Here is a 16,231-nt window from a genome sequence, read left to right on the forward strand (position 1 = left end):
TGACCGCAAGTTGTCTTAAATAAAAAACACATTCTGCTCTCTCAATCGTACAAGACTTTTCTTTCGTTGCCCCACACGCATCCTCTATGCGTAATTACGATTAGAATCGATAAGATGAACCCCTTCTGCTCAATAAATTCGCAAGATCGTTCCACGATACCAAAACGTCGCGTAAGACGACAATTATATCGAGCTAATATTCCTAAACACGTCGTGGATACCTGATAATCCTTTGTGCATGTTGGGAGATGCATCAACCCCGGTTGATGTACCGTGACTGTTACTCGCGTATGCACATCCTCGCGTTTAGCCGCGTACACGCGTGCACGCCGCGCGTGTCTACGCGGATCGGTGCGCATCTGCGGTATTTCCGTTGTCACGTTACACTGGTAACAGTTCCTTGTAAACAACCGGAACGACGACCGTTTGCACAGACCTGGTTCACCAGCCTTTCCACCGAGGTACGATTCGTCTGGTGCTCGCTGGATGCGGCTGTGGATATTCTTGTCCCACCAGCGGTACGTACGAACTTAATTTGTGACGAGAATTCCGTTCGTTGTACTTGCAAACCCTCGTCGAGATTCTTCAAAGTAGAACGAATGTTTCTATGACGAACGATCCTCTTGCTGGGCATCTCTGTGTGGTGGAGATCAGAATACACTCGCAGTATCCTCTGCTTGTCGTAAGAGACGACTAAAAGGGGGAAGAAAGAGTTTACGAAGATGTACAGAGGAGTAACGAATTTTTATTAACGAACGATCCGCTTGCTGGGCGTCCCTGTGTGGTGGAGATCAGAATACACTCGCAGTATCCTCTGCTTGTCGTAAGAGGCGACTAAAAGGGGGAAGAAAGAGTTAAGGAAGATCTAGAGAAGAGCAACGAATTTTTATTAAGAAGAAGAGCAATGTACGCGAAGATATTAAATGCCAAAAGTGTGCAAGACGAAAAGTATGTATGCAAGGATCCATAGAAAAAAAAAAGATAAGAACGTATAAGAGCGCAGCGCTCTTCACAAACGCCATATACTGGCTGTAAGAGACTAATATTGGTACAAACAGTAGAGAATAATAAACTGTGAACTGTGCTTGTTAGGCGAGTATATCTGCTTTCACGCGTTCGGTGCAAACGGCTGTAATTTCGCAGTTCGAAGCGTGACGTTTGATTTTATACAGATCCAGCAGCCTTGCACGTCGAACAGTCGAACATCGAATTGGAAATTTCACGATCGCTCCTGCCCAGTCCCGTTTCCATAAGGATCGATGATATCTGCGCGTAAACGTGGGTAACACCTGCTCTGCTCGATGCTGCTTTGAAACCCTCGAATACACCGCCCAGTAATAATGAAGGTACGCCAACATTTTCATAAAATCAGCTTATTGCCAGCGAAAAAGCGTAAAAGCGAACGGTTTTTATCTGCGCGCGGCGAAATCGTTTGCGATATCGCACGAAACAAAAAAAAAAAACTGGAAATTAAAACGCGATACCGCGTTTCCGTCGACGACCAACGCTATCTAATGATAAAACAAACGATTAATTACCGCGAAACGGTCCCAACACAGCCATCACTTTTTCAAGTAACAACCGTTTCGATCGATCGTCGTTGCGTGGGCAAACGAGGTGCGAAAACATACCACGCTTTGTTGTAGCTGTGCAAACCTTTCTTTTTTCGAACTTTCCTGGGAATTCGAGCTAAGCTTCGTATCGCGTGACCGTGGCTCGCCAGAGAGGTCCTTGTACCGTCGATACGTAATGAGAGCAACGAAACGTTCTCCAGAAATTTCTGCAGGATGCGAACTGGAGTTGTGCGTTCCTCGATGTAACTCGTCACATCCGTGAGAGACTCTAAAACGTAGTTAGAAATAATAAGTTGAATAACTCAGTGCTTAGCGAGGAATTTCTTTCGCGTGGATCTCGCGAGGCCTGACTTGGGTCCTTAATATGGCTGAAGTTGCCAGAAAAGTTTCTCCCTTCGAGAGAAGTTGCAGCTGCGCGAATAGTATATACTCTTGGCTATATAGACGGTTTATAAAATTATCAAATCGAACCGTGTGGACCAGCGTGCGCGTTTAGATAAAAGCTCACGTATCCGATTCACTACCCGTGCTTCGATATTCTATCGAGCACGAGCGTTTCCACTCGAAAATCGTTACGTATCGACCATGGATGTCAGTCGATGGAAACTGTTGTTAAAGGGAACGATACCGCGTTAACTTGAGATTATTCGCGAAGTGGTAGGTAATTTTTATTCGAACGACGCAGTTCCTGTCGACGGAAAATCGAATCCAACGGGATTGAAACGACTAACAAATATTCCGTTGCAATAAAACGTACGCGCGTACATAAATATTAATGCGCGGGGACTAACAAGTCTTATGGTAACCGAGTATTTGCGACTGTTATATCTGAAAATATCCAGTTGGAAAAACACTGGCTGGAATTATGTCGAGCGAAATTACCGATTTATTGATCAAACGTAACGAGGACAAACGAAGGGAATAAAACTCGAAAGGGGGTGGGGAAAGAGAACGGGAAATAAAGTGAAAAACGGTATGAAAATAACGGACGTTAACTGTGGCTCGAGCTATGCGCAATTCGAATTAACATAACGATGACATCTGGCGCGATCAGGTTTGCAAAACGTTCGTTTCGTTTAACGAAAAATTTCGAAAGAAATCTCGCGGTATTAATCTCTTATCTGTACATTTCTCGCGCCGCTGTCTGGTCTGTTCCCAGCGATTTCTCGCGCCACTGATGTGTATTTTGCAACGGTGCACGGAAAAATTCTGTAATTTCGATTCGCTCTTCTTCTCCGTCAGCTTTGTGAATTACAGTGTCGTTTCACTTATTTTCCGCGATACTGATCGAGATTGACGGTCGCGTTCGCGACCGTTCGCGATTCAGCTATTGCTGTAATAACTTTGGAGCTCGATGTCTGGATGCGTCCCGTTGCTTTGCAAAATGCGACGTGACGCGCGTTAATGTAGAAGGCATTAATTACATTATCGCCTAATTCTGTCGCGCTTCTTCTCCAAATTCTCTATTTATCTTTATTAACCAGCACTTGCCACTGATATCGCTCTTGACGCCGCCTTCTAACAACTGTCATTCCTGTTTAATGACACCTAGCTGATTCTGAAAATACACCAGTTAAGAAGAGTTCTTGGCATAAGACCACGAGATAAATTATCAATGATGGAAGCTTAACCAGTTAAGTAGTATAAGTACCAGTAAGTAAAATAAAAAATTACCATTCACTGTAAAAACTCGAAATCTCAGTAAAATGTAATAAGAATATTATTTGGTGGTATGTTCCCTTTATATTACCAATACGTAAATTATTTTCTTATTTATCTTGTTTATTCTTGCTATCTTCGATTTTTCTTGTTTATGTATTTTATTATTTTTTTAGAATTTTCAAGATTTTAGTAAGAATAACGTATTCAGAAACGAATAGTTAGTTTCGTTGACGAATGAAAATTCTTCCTCGTTTTTCGTCAAATGTATAATAGTACCATTCGCCCTGTTCGACGTGTATACGCGTCGTTGCATGTTTTCAATTCCGCACCCTGTGCCGATCTTTTGAAACTAAATTCCACAGTTAACTGGTTAATAAGATAATGGAAGTTTTGTGATATTTGCGATTTATTGTCAAAGCGAAACGCGTACAGGAATCATTTTTACGCGCGCGCCACAGGATCTATGCTCTGCGCTGTCTCGTGCGTTGAATCGCGAAAAAAAAAGATCGGGGTCATAATGAAGCTCCGTCTGAAATCCCTTTATAAAGACGATATTACAGGGAGCACGGTCTATGTAACTCTCGAAAATCGAGCCTTTTCATACGCTCTTTTTCTTCGTGCGTAGGATAAGCGTATTTAATTCAGGCTAACCTCGCCCTAGCTCGAGCTGCATTGTATTTCAGGGAATACGAGGATGTTGGGGGAGGGTGTGTGGACGGGGTGGTTGGCTCGCTATAATATAAAGCTCGTCGTCGTCTCGGCCGTCTAGGTGCTCTCGGTCACAAAGAGGGTCTGGATTTACGTGGCAGCCTTGATTTACCTGATGGTCAGGAATAGAGGTACGAGGCCAATCACGTCGCGCTCTTATCGGAAAAGCAAATTGCTACTGGCCGGTCCTACTCGCACGGCGCAGCATAGCTAATTATGGAACGTAATTACCCTCGGGTAAATCAATTAGCATCCAGATCGGTAGATACCGCGCCCATTCTTGACATATTTACGCGACAAGGGTCGAAGCTTCTTTTTTTTTTTCCGTCTCGATCCGTTAATGAATTGCATCGATAATGCAAAGAACATCCCCTTCACCGGCCAATTATTTCTAACCCATATTTATTCTTTAATTAAGGCTGCCCCGGGGCAAAATTAGCTCGAGCGGGTTTCTGTTTTTTTTTTTTTTTCTTTGGTTCGCGTGTGCGATATTAAACATCCGGCCAGCCGGTTGTCTTTCGTATTTGGCGATCCACGCGAACGCGGTTTAATTAATTCGATTATAGGTTAAACGGAGAAATAGGTCTGAGAGCGGCGAGCAGATACTTTGAACGGATGCTCTAAATAAATATTTTCTGGTCCTGTTAACTGTTACCAGACGTTCGAGAGATACCTGACATTTCTCTACAATAGCGAATGACTGAAATCGATAGTTGATACGCATAATTAATTCGATATCAACTAATAGAGACACTACTTTAGAATGATGATTGTGGCGAAATATATGCGCAGGATGCAGTAAGAGTAAAAGTGGGTGAAAGAGGGAAACTGGTTGAATGAAGAGCAAATGAGATACGCACAGATATTTCGCTATTACTGTTTTAAACACATTTTCATTAAATTTCGCAAAACAGAATCAGACAGTAAACGAGAATTAACTTTCGCCCAAACTATGGACGTTAACGAAAACAGTAATTCGAATGCTACAACGGTTATTTCAATTGTCATTATTCCTTTCCACCTCCACCTGAAACGTTCCACAGTTCCGATTACGCATGTATCGTGCGGTTGTTGCGCAGCAGTCCGGTGTCAGGCAGAGAAATACTCCCACGGTGCGTAACCGTAACCGATGAACTGTCAGCCGTCTGTTGTCGCTGACCTACGCGTCTATCAGCTGTTGTCAACGCGACGTCAGAGGCTGGCACCAACGGAACGACCTTCTAGACATTGACAGACGCAACTAATCATAAATCACGCGCGTCGTGCTCTTAAGTAGACGCGTCCATCGATCGCTTGCCATTCGAACATCGCAAAGGGTACACCAACCACCCTGTAACTTCAGAAAACTTGCGAAACCATATTCGAAAACCTCGATGAAAATCTACATTCGATGTCTCTCTAATTAATAATTCAGCGAGCATAAATTGCAGGAACAAAATAATTACCATTTGACTTGGACACTGATGTAGCGTTTAAGGGTAGTCTGAACGTTTTGCTGATCGTCGAGGCGTCAAACGAGTTGTCTCGCGTGTTTCGAGCAATTTTTGGAGGGTCGTAGAGCAAACTTGCAGATGCGAGGTTGATGCGAAAATAATTTTTACTTGGTGCTTGGCGTTTTTTGCGACGTTTAACTGTGCCTCGCGTAGGAAGAATGGCTGTGCGAGACACCATTTCGACTGGATGTTGCGCGACGAGGGGTTGCAGAGCGCAGTCACTAATACATCGTTACGGCCGGAAATGTCATTTCCCGCGGAAAAACGTCTTTTCCGTGGTTAATGGGAGCCGCGACCGTGGCGGCGGCGGTTTGATCTTGATAGCTGTCCGCGGAACGGGAGAAACGGCCGTCGGAGAAAAAGAAAGTGGAACGCCGCGTAAAAAGCGTTCCACCGGAAAATCGTTTTGTCAGTAAACGAAGAGCTGGCTTACTACCCTGCTTAACTGTCTAAATTTTCTGGACATCGCGTTTTCGTATCGGTAGAGTGTACCATAAAAGAGAAGAAAAGAAAACCGTTACCAATCGCGCGCCCTTAAACTCGTGTAACCTCTGTAAATGATCGATGCAGTCACACGTGGATAACGTCACACGTTATTGGACAGAACGACGACTGTTCTGGACTGATGCTTATGCACGCGTGCACGTAGACTGTAATACACTTCTCAGTTGAGTGCTACGCTGAGTTGTTACTGATACACTCCCCAGTTGCTTCTTCTCTTACACTCTGTCGTTGCAAAAACTCCTGTTGGTATCCCTTTCTTAAGACAGAATCGCGATCTCCTTGACTTGTCACTCGATGCACCTTCGTCTGAGCACAAGTGCAGAAAAAGAGGTGAAACGTTGCTTCTTTTCTCCGTTCTGTCATTACAAAAATCTCCACTTGGTATCCCTTTCTTAAGACAGGATCGCGATCTCCTTGATTTGTCACTCGATACACCTTCGTCTGAGCACAAGTACAGAAAAAGGGGTGAAACATTGCTTCTTTTCTGCGCTCTATCATTACAAAAATCTCCACTTGGTATCCCTTTCTTAAGACAGGATCGCGATCTCCTTGATTTGTCACTCGATGCACCTTCGTCTGAGCACGGATACAAAAAGAGGGGTGAAAGTCAGCGATTCCGTTTGAAAATTCCCCAACGAACTTATCAGTGGCTGCGCGGGAATCGCGTTTCAGCGGGAATGACCTGGCTAATTAGCAGCAGGCGTCGATATCGGGAGAGACCCCGTGAAAATTCGCCGCCAGTGCCATTAACGCTTGTTAGTCCTCGGTAGAATTACTTCTGCCTGGGAATTCGAAAGTTGCTTGGCCGTTACGTACAGAGGGAGCGTCGAAGCTGCTCGATATTTCCAAGTATAATTTATTGCCTTCAGGCAGAGGAACTGCCGTTGCCCTCGTTTCCTGCCCTCGTGCTCGCGATAAGGAACAAAAGTTATTCAAATCCCGAACGGATTTCGTTCGCAGGCACCCGTGGCCGCCAACAGACGGATTCCACCTCTGATGCAACTTGATACGTGCCACCGCGGCCCTTGTTTGTCTGCAATTTCTATCCTGCGCACGATAGCGCTCTGCGATGTAACGAATCATTTATGCGCCCGTTTCCATGCCCACCTGATCTCCTTTAAACGCGTTGTTTACTGATTTCCGTCAGAGGACACGTCCAGCGCAACTCCACGAGGACACCAATGCGACGAGTACGTGCGCGCTTCTTTAATCTCTGGCGAACTGAAATTATTTCTCGCTCTGAGGAATTCAAGTCAGATGTTCTTTCCGTTTTACGCTCGAAGGGTTGGAAATATCGCGGAAATATTCGTCCCACGAGAGATTAATAATTAAGGTCGCTCTAGAAGCGTCCTCTAAGCGGGGCCATTTAATGGACACGCATTGTCGACGTGGTATCGCGGCATCCTCGAGGGGCGACGTAAACGAAAAAGGACGATCGCGCGTCTAAACTTTCTGATCGATGCAATGGTAATCGCTGATCGCGAGCTCGACGTCGTTTATCTCGGATTCGTGGCCGCTTCCTTTTCATTACCGTTTCATCTTCATCGTGTTTTTAATTATAACTTTCCGCGAGGGTTGGTCGGGAGCCCCGAGTTACAGCGAGTTAAAAGTTCTCGCGCCGTTATTTTTTTCGCAGTAATTTTATTTGTTCATTATTTCGCGTTTAATGAGTTCGCTTATTGTCCAAACATGTTAATAACTTTTCGACCGTGGGTTTCGCGAGAACAATTCGCAGTTGATTATCAGCGTGGACGCGGAGCGAGTTGTGCGCTTTTAGAAAAATTTCCCGCCACGAAATCTCGATGAAACGCGTGTGTATTAGGCGCGTGGAATTAATTTGTTCTGCCACGCGAGCGACTAACGAACGCCATCGCTCGAAGAAAGTTGACGGAACGGTCGCGTTAGTCGAGGGACGATGGCCATGTCGGTACCACCGGAACAGGCCATAATCCAGTGAAGTTAGGTCCGCTGAATAAGCTGCGCGAGGACGGATGTTCCCAGTTCAAGAAATGAGACATAACTGTATTATGGAAATAAGACACACTGTCTCTATTTATTGTTCGAGTTGAATTTATTCGGAATTCATTAGCATAACTTTCGAATCTTTCTCTTCGTCGCTGGGAACGAATGGCAAGCGATCGTTAGCTGACTCTGCGTTGCAAATCGTACGGAAATTCTTGACATGTCGCTCTTTTCGAAAATCCTCTCTCTCTCTCGCTAATGTTTTTATGCAGATATATGGTACAGTCTGTTTCAAAGAATTTTACAAAATTGATTGTTCGTACTCGCAGAAATAATTTTGCGATATCAATTATTCGCACGCTTGACTGACGACGATTCGTGCTCGAAAGTTTCGATAAGAAATCGGGAGAGGCTAGTTTCTATTCCCTCGTCCATTTACCGCGCACGATTCTCGAGGGACTGTACGTCTGAAACATGGATATACTCCATTAGTGTACCTTCTACTTGGATTCACTTTAGCGTAAACTCTCGAACCGCCAGCCAATCGAAAATCGAACCGCTTCGAGTTCACCACCGAAATACCGGAGTAACAATGCCAAATGGAACTCCGTTTACCTATATACAGCGGTGCCAGAGCTTGATCGTTGCTCGTCGAGCAGAGTCAAAGACTCGATGAAATTCTTACCGGGTCTAAGGCCACCGTTGGGCCAGAGGAAATGGCATTGTCTCGAGCCTGGAACGAACGCCGCCTCGTTTCCTATACTTCGATTAAATGCCTTCTGTGCCCGGTTATCGAGCGTATATTAACTTTCGACGCTGTTATTCAGAGTCGAACGACAGCGTTTGATTGCTGGTACCCTCTATTACCAAACGTTCCGCGTACCAAAATCGATTAAGTCCGCAAGCAGAGATAAAAGTGAACGCATTCTAATGGGGATTTAATGAAAACCAATAGCCAATTCGACGGACCTTGGTACAAAATACAGTCGATAATCAATTTCTTCTCGAAGAAAGGGCAAGGTTCGCTTGTAATTTTATTTTCGAATCTCTGACTCTAATTAGAGTACACAAAGATGGAAGAGGGAGTTGCTTGAACGTTGCACGATAATATCCAAGCAATTTTGTTGGCACGTAGCGACAGTTTAGACCGGAAAATCTTTCCTCGCTCGAGGCAACGGGTTTCTGCGCATTCAGAAGGGGGATGACACTGTTGCCCGTGCGCGCTCGAGCTTTTCTCGCGCTCTTCCAAGCGTTATCTAGCCTCGAGGAGTTTGCTGGTAACTAACAATCGCTCTTTCGTGGGTCTGTAGTCGTGACGAGTGACAACGGAGTTCCGTTTCGCGTTCTGACTGCCGCCAGTGTCCGTTCCTCGTCATCGATAACGTCCACGCGTTCGCCAGCGAGATGCTCCGTCGATGATGCCTGGTATCGATAAGAGCCACTATGAACCGGATGGAATTGGAGACACCCACCGTTCGCGTCTGCTCTCAAATTCCAAGGGGTGGATTTCGACTCGCCCTGGTGATTTTCCGCCGCGCACTTCGCGTAACCGTGTGTTTGGCGTAGGCGTACGAACACAGCGACGTTTGTTCAACCGTACAGCCACGCGGATACGCGACGATTTACGCAAACACGACGCCCCCCAAAATCCGTTCAAATCGCGATACCATCCGAGATCCTCCCTGCATCCAGTTCGCTCCAATTTACCCGGAATTTCTTGTCAAAGATACTCTCTCGGATCCGAAGCTGCGACTGGAAACAATGTACATACGTGCGCGAGACGGGCACGAGGAACACGAGGCAAATCTGTTTCTTCTTCGCGCGGTTGACGTAGCGAGGCGTGCGTCTGAAGAAACTCTGTTTCCCACTGCAAGAACGTTCTCGCGCCGTTCACCAAAATCTGGCGAACACGAATCCTCCTACGCGGGTGTGTTAAATTTCGAGATCCTCTGGAGCGTTCTTTTCTCTGACTGTCGAGTTTTTATTTGAATGACGAGCTATGAATTCTTAACGATGAAACGATAGCACAAATTCACCAATTTTAGGCGAATTCTTCTGACTAAAAAATGTGCGTTTAAAGAAACTCTGTTCCCATTGCAAGAACGTTCTCGCGCCGTTCACCAAAATCTGGCGAACACGAATCCTCCTACGCGAGTGTGTTAAATTTCGAGATCCTCTGAAGCGTTCTTTTCTCTCACTGTCGTGTTTCTATTTGAGTGACAGGCGATGAATTTTTAACGAAGATGGAACAATCATGGCACAAATTCACCAGTTTCAGAATAGTTTTTCTGGCTAAAAAATGTGTATCTAAAAAAACTCTGTGTCACCTGCAAGAACGTTCTCGCGCTGTTCACCAAAATCTGGCGAACACAAATCCTTCTATACGAGTGTGTTAAATTTCGAGATCCTTTGGAGCGTTCTTTTCTTTGACTGTCGTGTTTCAATTTGAGTGACGGGCGATGAATTCTTAACGAAGATGGAACAGTCATGGAATAAATTCACCAATTTTAGGGAGTTCTATTGGCTAAAATTTACGATTACCTCGATTTTTATCCGCGTTTATCTCGTTGCAACGTTCGTTCTTGGCGCGTCTTTCGTTGTAAACGCGACCACGATAGACTGGCTGATTGTTATATCGTACCCGACAAATGACAAAGTTCTGCGTGTTCCTACCTCGCTTGGGTTAAGCTAATGTTAGAGAGTAGATTGCGGATTACATGATTACAGAGTAAAGCCAGGCTTAAAGTCGACCACTATTGACGTTTACAGAAACAGGGTCGACGGGACTGTAGACTTTGAAGTCTCTTTCGGAGTTGTTACTTGTCGTTCGAGGAAATAATTTATTCCGACGTTCTACCAGACGAGGGGAGGGTTAAACGTCGCGGTTAACTTCGTTAGAGTTATTTCGATTTCGACGAAAAACGAGCCAGCGTAGAAGAGGACTCGAGGATCGCTGTCAATTTATTTAGCTGAAATTTATGAACGTCTCGTTCGAGGCAGGAGCGAGGTTTCTTGCGTCCGAAGCCTCGATAGGGAGCTTCAGCAACGTCTATTTTATGTAACAGTTTCATCGATCATCGACGTGCCCGGTCCGTGGCACCGTAAGAGGCTGGCGTGTTCCAAAGAGCAGCCAAACAGTGTTACGAGTTTCATCAAAACTTTGCTGTCCGCTACGAGAGCGAAATACTTGCCGCCATCCGAGTCCTAATATTGTTTTACGATGCGACGATACAACGGAACATCTGCCGAAATGCTCGCGGACGTGTATACGCGGGCGCGCGTCTTTAACGTCGTCGAGTTTAACGGGCTCTCTGTTCCACCTAATTTGCATCAACGTTAATGCAGCCAGAGTGTGGAGTTACTACGTTAACTTATTCCCGACTCTAACGAATTTAAGTCGCACTTGGATTACTACTCGCGCGCCCCTTTTTTAAATAACCGTGAAAGAACGCGCGAATTCCTTTTTAAAACAATTAACACGACCCTGTAATCTTTTTCACTAAAACTATTCGCACCACGTGGATAATGTTCCCTTTATGTTAAACAAGTTTCAGCAAGGACACTTTTCTTTTTTTATAACTTCATCCCTCAGCTAGATTCCACTGTTCTCGCTTAAATGTAACACCCTATATATCACGGCTACGAGACGTTGAAAAATCTCTGCTGTCCACTGTAATAGAACTAACGCCAAGTCATCGCTGTTTAACTACTTTCGTGCGGTTATTCGAGCAGGGGACGCGAATGGTAATTCAAAACTGAACTCGAAGGTGCAATAACGCAGTCGCAACTGTGCACATCTCTGAAACGATAACAGTTACTATGTTACATGAAAAGAAGAATCGTAATTATTTTCAACCTTTTGATTCGAGTAATGGATATCAAACGCGAGCAGAGAAATTGAATTCGAAAGCGTTAACCACGCAGGATTAATCGCGACAACGGCGATCAAGGTGAGCGACGCGTCCCTTTAAATGAGCCACACTCTGAACGCCCTTTAAATCCAACTGTCAGCTGGCGAAACTGGCGACATCGTCATTTCGCTAATTTTCCGCGAGACGCCGCGGTCGAGTCCCGAGCCTGGTACTTAATCCTGATAAACTGAAAAATGACCACCCCCTCCAGCAACCCCTCTACGTGTCCGCGTAGCGTGCTCGTTTTTCCGGCTGCCGCAGACCCGTTAATAAATTTGTGTTTACGACGTCTGGCTCGTCGCGCGGATACTTTTTTTTCTCTCTGGCTATCTCACGGTTTACCCATTGGCCACCCTGCTGGAACGCATAAATATCCCTGGGCACGCGGGGCTTGGTATTAACCAATCTCCGCGTTCCACGCAATCTCGAGCCACGCGTACCACGGATCAGGCCAGGCTAATCGCGTCCCCCAAATAATATATCGCGGGACCTTTAAACGAGCAGCCAGCATACACGTGAGACGAATAATACTCTCAGCTGATCGCCAACCGTCGAGACCTGATTCCCACGTTCCCTTCGTGGTTGATAATAACGGACGCAGAGGAGAAGGGGGATATCTTGATCAGGGTGAATCATCGAAACGCGAGCGAGAGCTCGATTGGGGGACGCGATCATCTTTGACACGCTTTGGTGCAAAAGACGCGACGTACGACAAAGAATAACCATCATCGAGATGCGTCGTAAAGGATCGATCAAAGCTAAGCAAATGAAATGTTTCGTCGATGGCTAGTGAATATAGAAATGAGATCGTATACGGGTTCGTCGTGGACGCGAGGCAAAGGCATTGCTTATTACCTCTCGCTTATTTTCCCGTTCTTCCAATAATAGTTTCTTTCTCATTATTCTTCCTTTTTCTGTTACTATTTTCCAATGATCAATCGGAGATACGTATCGAAAGTTCCGTTGCTGGTAACGCAGCGAATTCTACTCGCCCATCGAGCGACGCGATCGATTTTTCCACCCTCGACGTATCGCGACGACGCTCATTGCTCGTCGAGGCGCATCCACCGCGAAAGAGTCGCGATGTCGCGAGGGTACAAATTCGAGGCACGTCGATTTGTCTTCGATGGAATGCAATTATACGCCGTGGCGATTTTCAGCGAGCGAACACGATTAAAGCGTCGTACGCGCGTACGCTGGGGTCTGACGGAAGCGCTTCTCAGCCGAATGCGGGGACCAATCGAGCAACTGTACACGTCTACGCGAGCCATTGTAATCTGAAGTCCTGCGCGAGGGTTGCGAAACGAGGATCAGGGCTAGACGTCTCGCATTAACCCTCCAACAATGCGAGGGATGCGAATGGTTAGCGTAATTCGCTGGTGTCGAAATTCGTGGCCGTACGGGTCTCCAGACGTGTTTCAACCCTCGTCCCCTGGCCTGGTCGCGGTACCACCGCCCGCAGACGCGACGGTGCGGTTTCCCTTTCGATTTTCGCCTGTCTGCCGCCTCGTTTCTCTTTCGACTATGCCTTGTCTGTCTACGAACGTGTTGTCCTTCATCAGTACACGAAGTATGGATCACGTGTACAATATTGTAACAACGATGATACTCGCATGAAAAAATTAATCGAGCAAGGTCGTGAGAAAAAGAAACGAACGAATATCAGTGTTCTGTCCCATTCAAAACATGCATTTAAAGTAAGTTTATGTTAGGGTCGCTTATAATTAGGTATTTTTGAGGAGTTCCAATTTTTATTTATTACTTTTTCTTAAATTAACTTCTTAACTGGGATTAAGACATTAAACTGTTAGGCACAGCTGAATTTGTGCGAGGCTGTTTCTCTGTACGACAGAGTTTAATGCGAATTACGTGTAAATGATATAGCACTGCAATGTGTAACGGATAATGCTGTTCTTTGCACGAGTACATTGGAATTAAGTGTTTGATGATTGGATTATAATTTTTTTTAAAGATATGATACAAGAAATTTTAACTGTAACTATTTACTTGAATAATTAATAATACAATTCAGTATGGTATGTCTTAAATCCGAAAAAGCCACTATAGTGGCGCATAGTGCCTAAAAGGTTAAAAGGTTGCTAGAAAACTTAGTCTACCTCTTAATGTTTTACTTCAATAGCTATTTACATATCATAAACCCAAAAATACCCAATTACGGGTCAAGTACCCTCGAATTGGTTACCCTAACGGTTGTGTTCCTACCCCTATCGAAAGGTAGCGACCACCATCATCTCAAAATCAAAGCAACTCGCGAATTGGCTCACTGCTAAACTCCTGAACTGCATATAAGTCTACATTTTGTAAAATAAACCAGTGTGAAATTATACCAAGACCAACTAAGGCGACTAAACGTATCAAACATATTATAGAGTTGGATTTATTGAAAACTCTTCCTTTCCTTGTCGTTAATCAATCGTTAAAATTCCACCAGCAAAAGTCGTTCGAGATATTCCACCAGAGCAATCAAGCGAGGAGGAATTAAAGACGCAACAATCAGGATTCGAGTGCTTCGAGGTTTGCAACGTCTAATCGAATAACACTGGGCGTTCGTTGATGGTACTCGATGCTGTAGTAATTTGGAACCCTTCCACCGGAACCAGGCGTTTCGCGTTAACTGTCAAGGCTAGGGGTTAAGTAGTTGTAGTAATTTCGTCCCAGTGGAATTTGTGGCCGCCGTCACCGCGAGACGCTCCGCGCGGCGCACAATGGCCGTCAAGTTTTCGAGGAATTCGCGTTATCCGTGGAAGCCATTCCTCCTCTCTTGCCCTCGTGAACGTCGCGATTTCCGTAATTCCACGGGATCGATGTTTTCTCTCGACGAAACAATTTCGAGATCCCTCGAGCGCGATTCTTTTCGTTCTCTCCCTTCCTCCTCGCTGACGGACGGACAGTCGACCGATCTTTCTCTCTGGATTTATAAGTAAACGCGCAAACGGTCTGGAACGACGCGACCGAGCTCGTTAAATCTTGTTACGGGCAAGTGAAACGGGAACGGCGCGATTTAATATTAAAACTCGACAAAAGTGCGGCGCACGCTCATTACGGCGAAATCAAAATGTAAGTGGCTCGTAACGTCGCTCGCGTAATTTTATTTGGCCGCCACGCTTTGGAAACACTCGCGGAAACGATCGCGTCCGCGGTCGAGTTAATTAAAAGTCAACAGAGAAGTCGGGAAATGTTTGCCCCGGTGTTTTTCCAGTGACGAACGATGCGCGACGGGAAACGGACAGGGCTGACGGGGGTCGTCTAATTTCGTCATAGATTTAAGACGCTTTTTATACCCTCGATAAAAGTTCGACGAACCCGCTTCGACCGTTTCGACTTGACCCGTTTAATCGTCAAGATCGGATCGCATCGACGAACGTTGTCACAATTCTTGACAAATCCACGGCAGATAATAATCGTCGAATAAAAATTCGCGGGACGAGACGAACCGTGCGACGCGCGCTCGCAGCAACGAGCGTTCAAAGGCTCGAACGCGAGGCATTAAAAGGCGAATCAAGCTTTTATTTCGATCCAGAGATAGGCGGGGGTAGCGAGCAGAGTCTCGAATGGCGAGTAAATTTTCCAACGAGCACTTACTGCACGTAGAGACGAGGAAACAAAGGGGCGGCTTGGCCGAAAATAGCGGCGCTCGCCAGGGCAATAACTGAAGCGAAAGGAAAACATTTGGTTTACACTCGCGACGCACGGGTGTAGTAAGAGATGTTTTTTTCCCCCGTCATTCCGCGACTCGCCCTTCTTTCGCCCCCGGCTGGCTCAGCCCGAACTATCGAGAAGAAACAACTCCGAAACGGCAAACTTTCCGCGCCGTTTTTCCTCCAGGTTGGACGAACTTCAGCGAGAGGGTCGCGAGAGGGCGAACAGGCGGGGGTGGTCGTGTGATATAGCTCGAGGCGCGATCACGAACGCGTACCAAGCCTTTTCTTCCCTTATTCAGCCGAAAATGGTCGATAGTACCTGCTCGTGGAGCTTCTGGATTTGGCGAACGAGCGCGTTTACTCTCGTTAAGGTGAGTGCCGTGGGGTGATTTACCCTCTTTACCCTGCCGCGACACGGACTCTCCCGTGGGAGGAAGGCCAGGGACCAGCGAGAAATGGAGTAAAACGAATCGTCCGCCTTACAAGATCCTCTTATCCTTGCCAGCAGCGCGAGGAGAGATTGAAAAGTTCTCTTCCTGTCGTCGACGTCGTCCTCGACGTCCTCGCTGCTGTTCATCCCCCTTCGCCACTCTCGTTCGCATGAAAATTCCTCGATTACCGCGCAGCTACCCCTAATCGCGTCAGACAGTTACCCCCCGTCGTACAGATTTAACGAGTTGAAAGCGATCTGGGACCCAACCGCGTCTCAATGAGCCCTGTTGTCGCTGGCGAAGAAGATTTATCTCGCGATCGTC

Source organism: Xylocopa sonorina, chromosome 15 (assembly GCF_050948175.1).
Source record: "Xylocopa sonorina isolate GNS202 chromosome 15, iyXylSono1_principal, whole genome shotgun sequence".
In the NCBI taxonomy this organism is placed as follows: domain Eukaryota; kingdom Metazoa; phylum Arthropoda; class Insecta; order Hymenoptera; family Apidae; genus Xylocopa; species Xylocopa sonorina.